This window comes from Camelus ferus, chromosome 4 (assembly GCF_009834535.1).
Source record: "Camelus ferus isolate YT-003-E chromosome 4, BCGSAC_Cfer_1.0, whole genome shotgun sequence".
In the NCBI taxonomy this organism is placed as follows: domain Eukaryota; kingdom Metazoa; phylum Chordata; class Mammalia; order Artiodactyla; family Camelidae; genus Camelus; species Camelus ferus.
Window position 1 is genome coordinate 40,503,746 of NC_045699.1, and position 8,314 is coordinate 40,512,059.

At 40.6% G+C, this 8,314-nt stretch overlaps 1 protein-coding gene across 3 annotated transcripts in view; it reads right to left on the minus strand.

Moving 5' to 3' along the window:
• GNAQ (G protein subunit alpha q) overlaps positions 1–8,314 on the minus strand; it is a 261,133-nt gene that overhangs the window by 83,762 nt on the left and 169,057 nt on the right. The gene's annotated exons all lie outside the window — the stretch shown is intronic.

The following is an 8,314-nucleotide window of genomic DNA, read 5'->3' on the forward strand; positions in this document are numbered from 1 at the left end:
AAGAAGTAAAAACATTTACTACAGTATTCAGAATGATAGATATTTCACTTTATTAAAATGAGCTATCAAAAGCTTCACCTTGATTCTATGAATTAAAAGAGGGGAAAGCTAAACCATCAATTGTTTGCAAAGATTTCCATCTGCTAAGGGAGTTAACAGATTAATAGCTATTCTTTCTTTCTTTCTTTTTTTTTTTTTGTACCTGCAGAAGAAAAACTGGAATACAAAATGAACTAAATTAACTTGGAACGGAAGTCACTTGATCTAAGTGAAAAAGTCATACTTCAGAAGTAATATAAAATTGTAATTTCTGCAGCTACCCTTGCTGAAATGTCATCTTTGGGCACAATCTTCTGAAGGTAATAGCTAACTTTTGAAGTAGTTGCTGATACTTTTTCAGCAGATCTGTGTCTTTTCAATTTTGTATGGTTGATGATAAAACCTTGGCTACAATGACAGATGCTGAATATCCACAAGCAGTTTTGTACAAGTTATACATTACCATTCACTTTCTTAAGAAACAAAAATTCAGTATTTTTTTTTTGTTGTTAAATATACATCTGCAGGGTTTTTTTTTTTTAAGCTTATTGTGGCCAAAAGAATTTACTCCAAAATAAAACCATTATCAAACAATAAAACAAACAGTAATAAATTTAGACCAAACAATAGATGATAAAACCATTGAAACAAAAGCTTGCAGACCATCATGGCAAGACTGCTCAACCTTGATTTTCTACATACATTTCCCAAATACCCAACAACCTTCCACTGACCTTGCCCACTGAAGATTTGATGTGTTAGTGGACCTCACAGCTTACAGACCAGAGCACAGCAAGACTGGCTAATAACAAATGGGTGATAAAGGCAGCAGCAACATATCCTTGTCTATCACCCTAGACACTGGAAGGAATTGGCTGTCCCTAGTAACTCCTGTCCACGTTTATTCCACATTAGCAGTGAGTGCCCACATGCTGTCTTTGAAAGAGAGGTGCAGTTACACTGTATCTGGGAAGGATTTGGAAGAGTTGGAATATCTTTCTGACTTAACCAAGTGCTAAAGTGAGAAATCTGTTCAACTGCATGGGCAGGATTTGGAAATACAGAGTGAAAGTCTACCAAATCCATCCTGGCTTATTTTAATGCAGCTATTAACAAGAATGCTTCATTGAAAAATAAGTAACTGAAACAAATGCTAAACTGGTGGGATGCTGGGCCAAGAGGTGTAAATCACAAGTGTCTCAGGCACACTAGGACTCAGGGTCAACCTCTGTCTGGAGAAGACTTGGGCTGGGGAAACAAGGGAATAGTGAGCTGATGGTTTGTGGACCTGCTTGGTCTAGTACAAACAATCTTTTTAAAGCGGACAACCTCTAGAATTGAGAACAAGACAAGAGGCCATAACAAGTAAGCTCCTATCTGCCCCTCACTATTGTCAATAATCATGGGACGGAGCATAATTCCTTATGGAAGTGAAGAATATTCTATGTCCTGTAATGCCAAAACTACCTACCTACCTACATACCTACCTAATGAACTAAGTTATGTTAAAGAATAGAAACTGACCAGATTCATATTACCTGCCTGGCCCTGAAGAAATCTGATTTTGCACCCCACCCTCCACGCTCAACCCCCTGCAGAGTTTGGCTAATTCTTGCATTCTTTTGTGTGACAATGAGGCTTATATACTCTGCATAAGAGGAACTGAGAATTACACTGAATCTGACTCCCACCAGCAGGCATTTTCTCAGCTTCCTGGTCAGGATCCCCTGAAAAATGTGCACCTGTGATTTCCAGCATTTTCCCCTCACCATCCCCTTAAATTATGTCCTAGAGCTGTGGTTACACTGAACCGTGAATACTTGTGTTGTGAGTTCCAAACCACCCCAGTCTAACCAAAGGGGCCAGGGCGTGTGTTAGAGAGCAAACAGTACCACACGGTTTGGGTTGTTAAGGGTGGTCGTGATTATCACAAGGTGCGGAGCACAGTGAGTTACTACGGGCCTGTGGTTTTGGAGTCAAATGCTGGGTTTCACCCATGCTCCTATTTACTTACTTTGGGGCTTCTCTAAGCTTCAATTTTCTTAGCCCTAAATTGAGATAATGATACCTTCAGCATAGCACTGTCGTAAAGCTTAAATGTAACACTACACATGAAGCAGCACAGTAACAAACACACACTAAAGGTTCAGTATAGAGCAGCAGCCTTTAGTATGTATTTCAGATATGACCCAATGGGAATTATGGTGAAATATCCTCAACACAGCCCTTTTCTTACGTACAGTGAGCCAACCCATTGAGGGGTTTCAACTTTGGGGAATATAAAATATAAAATAATTTCTATATACCAACATGTTAAATAGCGCTAACAGTTTGATATGTCAAGGAAATGCTATTTTAAACTCTTGTTTAAATTGTGGGTTATACATTTTTTATACAAAAATTACAGTGACCACTGGTGATTATTTTACAGTTAAAGTTGTTTTTCCAAAGAGCAGTATGTTGACTTTGTTAACATACAGTATTTTTTCTCCATAGGTAAACCTAAATCTTATTATACTGTATTCACCTCAATGTTGAGTTTTCAAAACATGCCAAGATCATAACTTAACTAAAACCTTTTCTAAGACACCCAAATAGATGTGCATGAAGATTTCACCAGATATTGTATCTCCAGACACGCTCTTCCCCTTAAATTCTGATGAGATTTCTACGAAAAGCTGAGAGGCGACGTGGCATGGGTCATGAAATTAAACTAAACCAAATCCATCTTTATATAACTCCAGAGGACTGAGCATTTTCATTGCTTTTTCAGGAAGTAAAAATGCATATTGCCTCTTTTATGTGTTCTCAGCTATGTATCTATTTTTGAAAATTTCATGTAATTTCTAAATTTAGCTCCTACTTCCTTTTTACTGTGCTGTCTGAGCTACATTCCAACTCTGATAACATTCTGATCTTCACTCCAAGGAACCTCTATAGAAACTGAACTCTCAGGAGGAGGATAACGTGTCATTACCCTCTTCTGTGCTTGCCGATGGCAGCACAAGATGACCACTTTCTTCCCTTCTGCAGTTTCCCAGGGCACCAGCTACATATTTTAAAATTCCCTTCACTTGGTGGCAGGAAACATCATCCTTTCTAGAGCTTCAGTATCTTTTATCAAAACAATCTCTTGCTAGGAAAATGAGTTAAAGGAAGAAACTCCTCTCTTTTAACCTAAGGCAGAAGACAGAGGGGGAGAGAAAACAGAAAGAAAGAACAATAAAGAAAGAGCTGGTGTGCTGGAATGAGGTTAAAAACAATGGTGTACATACGGATAGGAATTTCAGAATAGTTTATCTGGATGAGCTATCATTCTATGAAAATGTTACTTTCTTTTTATTTTCTGTTCATTAGGATCAGGTTTAATAAGGATGAGTTATACAGAGATTTATAAATGTGGTATGAGGAGAAAATGTCAAGTGATACAGTCATTGCCCGTTATCTGTGGGGGGACTGGTTCCAGGAGTCCCTTGAATACCAGACGCCACGGATGCTCAAGTCGCTGATACAAAACGGTGTAGTACAATGAAGAGAGCTGGCCCTCCATATCCACGGGTTTAGCACCCACGGTTTCTGCACCTGCAGATTTAACTGTGGATACGGAGGGCCTACTGGATATTTAAAATGTTGGGCAGAAACAATCTGAGTGTGCAGCCAGTAAACGCAGCACAGGAGTCTACGTTTCTGGAAGAAATCATTAGTCACAAGTAGCAGCAGCCCTTAATTAAAAAGCTAACCCACAGAGCTGGTGAAGGAAGGCTGTGTAGGGGAGACTCAGTCTTCCAAGAATCCTATCCATCCTCTCATTTAAGCCTTTCCTAATTATTATCTTCTTGAGGCATTTACAGTCTTCATAAAACACTTGCTGGGCACCAAGCCACACACCGCCAGCTATGTAAGTGCTCTGTGTTTGTATGCATAGAATTCCCAACGATGCTGTAAGTTACATCATGTCAGGGACTGTCTAATATTTCTTACATTCTTACATTGTAGTATTTCTTACAATGCTAGGGCCACTCAATAAATATTCTACAATGGAAATAAGCTTTCTTCCTCTCTGATCTATTTGTCCAGAAATGCGATCTAGCAAGACTGAGGATAAGAGGAAATAATGACCAGTATCAGACAGAGGAAGCAGTCCTGCCTAGGAAGTTAGCATGTCTGGCAGGGCCTCTGGTTGATCTTGGACTAGTCTCTCTTAACCTGCATAGGTTAAGTACTGACTTCTGTAACTGAGTTGTTGAACTAGAGAGAGGCTGAGGTGCCTTGCCCTTATGATTATACATTCAAATATAAGCTGAGGTGAAATTAAAATATTTAACCAATGGTATGGCACGGACACTGGTCAGACAGAACAGAGCAGGGCTCTGGGCTTCCCTTGTCTTGCCTCCCATCAACATTTTAGCTCCCGGACCACAAAAAGGTCAGGAATGTCCCAGGTGCTGGGGTCACTCAAGGATCTTGGAGGCAGTGGCTATATTATAATTTGAAAAAACTTTTAACACCGGTAGAGTGAGTCATGGGTAAGGGCTGAATATCAACTCAAAGTATTATCTTTGAGTCATAAACGTGCTAATACTATTCGAAAGTTATTATCCTTATCTGATGGTGCAGAACTGCTTAGGAGCTGGTAATAAAGTGGGAATGGAAATTCCCACCACCTCCATCAATAATAGGTCTTTTTGATTCCACTTCTTTGCATACTTCTAACTCAACTTTTTTTTTTGAGCTAGCCATTCTATAACTCCCAGCTTTTCCTCAATAACATGAGTTCATCTTGCAATGAGGAGCCCAAACCATGCTCTGTTCCCTGCTTTGCTCAACAAACAAAGCCGTCACAAACAGATCTAACAACAACCTTGGTCTTACAGATGGGGGAAGTGTTATTTTTTGTTCACAATAAAATTCCCTATGACCCGCAACAGCAGTAACAGTCCTGTCTGAGGACGGGAAGCCACTCTGGACACAGCTGCAGCTCATGGGAAGCCAGCAGCCCTGAGAGTCCAAGAGCATGACACAGAATGGGCGGAGGGGTGATGTAACCCGTGCACTAAGCAGTACTAAGTAATCCTTAGTGGTACTGAGTATTAGTACTTGGCTAAACACTGGAATCACCTGGGGAACTTTAAAAAACACCTATGTCTACATCCCACCCTTGGAGGTTCTGATTTAATTGGCCTGGGAAGTGACCAAGGCTTTATAATGCCCCCCCTAGGTGGCCTAACGTTCAGCCGTAACTGTCCGCCAGGTCCACCAGGTGCAGGAGGGGACTATCCAAACCTATGTGTTTAATCTGAAAAGAAGAAAGAAACTAAGGGTTTTTTTGTATTTAACGTATGGAATAACAACAGCGCCATCATCCTTCTGAGGGCCGCGTGTGGTTTCCAGGAGTCTCACTCCTTGGTTCATTTTCAGCGTGTGTGCCCTGGTCAGTAATCTACAGCCGCCACTCTCTGAGAGAGAAGACTCCTGACGCCAGTGTGTAAAGAGAAGGGAATGCTCAGGAAAGCATTTTGAGCCATGAGGCTTCCCAATTATGTGAAGGCAAACTACTTACAAGAATTGTAGAACTCAAAGAAGAGTTGCACATTTTTCTTTTATAAAATGACAAGTGTTCCAAGTATGCTGACTTTTTTTTTTTTTTGGTCACGGCAAGGGGCTGACGGAGCAGCTTATCTGGCTGATACTTTTATAAAAATAAACATAGTTAATCTATCTCTTCAAGGCCAAAGAGCATTTCAACAGTGAGTGAGAGAGAAACTGTGAGGAAACTTGAGCTGTGGCAAGAGCACATTTGAAAATGGGTATTTGTAAATGTTCCCATTGTGATGTGATTCTGCTATTAAAGCCAATGTCAGATGTGACAACAGGAGAAAAAAAGAATACTATCTTATGTGTAAACTTTAAAACCTTGGGTAAAAAATATTCTAAAGAGAGTTTCAGTGGGGTTTGTAACCCATTTGTTAAAGATGAATAAGGTCACACCTGTTAATCAGTTTGAAAGAAGGGCTGACAGATAACCAGCAAGACGGAAACTTACTAGCCAAATTTCAATGAAAAAACCTTTGTATAATTGGTGAACGGGCCTGGAAACAAGCACAGTGATTTAGCGGGCACAGCCGACAATGCAACTCCTTCCCCATACACCTACATATCTTGGGTGATACCTTCTCATTTATGACACACTAAAAATAACTGCAGAATTAAACTGAAACTCGAGCTGGACCACTGAATCGTCATCACACAGACCCAACTGATTTTTAAAAACATTAAATGTTTTATATATCACAAAGAACTCCAAAATTTATATAGTTGCAGTAAAAATCAAAGTAATTTTTATCGACAGGACCATCCTCTGTTTAACAGACTCCCCTGTATCTTCAGCCAGCCACTCCAGAGTCAGAGATCTGCAGTGGGGAGAGAGAAAGCCTGCCCGGCACACTGCGGACCCTGGTTCCCAGTGGGACTGGTGGTGCACAAGAGGGAAAACTGGAAATCCTATCCCAGAAGCGAGCATGGAGAAAGGTCTGGAACTCTGCTAAAGACTGCTGTGGAAATCAAGCGTAATTGCTTCAGCAGACAAGTATACGTGTCACAACTTCAGTGGAACTTGGGAGAGGCTGTGACTCATATTTTTATTCTCCAGCATCTCATATGATGGGTTTAGATGCTGGGTACACCACAAATGCTGTTGACAAAAGTAATGACTTTTCGGTGAAAAAACTGTATCTTTTCAGCAGTGTATCAGTGGGGTCCCTTTCTACTAATGCAACACAAAAATCATCATTCTTATCATTGATAATGTGTTCTGATACAGTATCTACAATGGTCAGCCACTAGGAAGTGGAAAAATGACTAATTAGTATCAATTATAAAAAGCCTCTGTTAAATATAGTACAGTGGAAAACTACGAGACAGTGTTCTGAGCCCCAGAAGACACCCACTTTCAATGTGTTAGAGTGATCTGCTTCACACCCCATGTATTAATATTTGGTTTAGCTGCTAAAATCACTAAACATCTTGTTCTTAATATTGTGTCTGTAAAAATGCCCATGTGAGAAAACAGAACTGGTTATAGAGAGATTACATCTTACACGATCACAGAAACACTGTTTCTGCTTTTGTGAAATCTTACCTGAAAAGCAAATTTCTCTGAACATGAGTTAGGTACAAGCAATAACTAACGGTGAATATTTTTATGTATTCATATACCTTGACTTCAATTTCTCTGCAATGTCGGGGTCTCATGTGACCTAAACTAGTTGTAGGCAATTGCCCTCGCCAGCTTGCCTCTCAGAACACATTAACTAGAGGAAGAATCCTCCACTGGCTCGAGACCACGTGCCTTTCTCACCTGAGGTGCCTCCGCTCCGGGTAACTGAGGATATAGCACATGTAGGTCAAAGACATCCTTTGCAATGATTGAAACCCACCCCCAACCTCAGCAGCATTTAGAGCATTCCCTCCCTCTCGCCCTCCCTCCACTGCTTTTCTGTTTTTCAATATGGGGCACAAAAAGCTGAATTTTAGTAAGACAAAACTCTCATGATCCTTAAGGTTCTCCATGCAGTATTGTCACATATAAGTGTTCTACTCTTTTTGTCTTTTGCTCCCTTCTTGCTGATTCATGAGAGAGAGGAGTTGGGAAAGGAACAAAGTAAATCCAGGCTGGGCTTCACCTACCAGGACATTTTATTTTTCCTTAAACCCTGACGTCCAATAACAAAGCTCTGGCTCTAATTACTCACAACGTTACTTGGTTTGAAAGCAATGATGCAGACTAGATGGCCCGCTCTGCAGAGCTGTGTGTACTACACTGAGGTGCTGCACTAGGGCGAGGAGGAAATGGGTGTGGTACGCCTGGAAGAAGATGTAGGCAGGAGATGCCTAGAACCAAAGTCCATGGTAACAAAACATGTTACCTGGTAGATAAGAAACCACAGCATCCATAAAGTCACTATTAAAATGCATATTTAGAAAAGCACCAAGGAAACCCCCAAAAACGTGATCTTGGAAGTACTCAAGTCTATGGTAACAGGTATCATCTGAACCCCCTCTTAGTAAGCCTAACTGAATGCATACTTCCCAGCCCTTCTGGACTGTTTTTCATCTGATATGAGTCTCCTGTCATTTACAGGGTATGCTGTAGGAAATACTTTATTCTGTTTACTACTAAGCACCTGCTTGTTTCCATCACTGTGATAGGCACTTTAGGAGAGACATAGATGCAACTGGTTAGAGAGAGACAACTGCAAAGACAAGTAATCAAAGG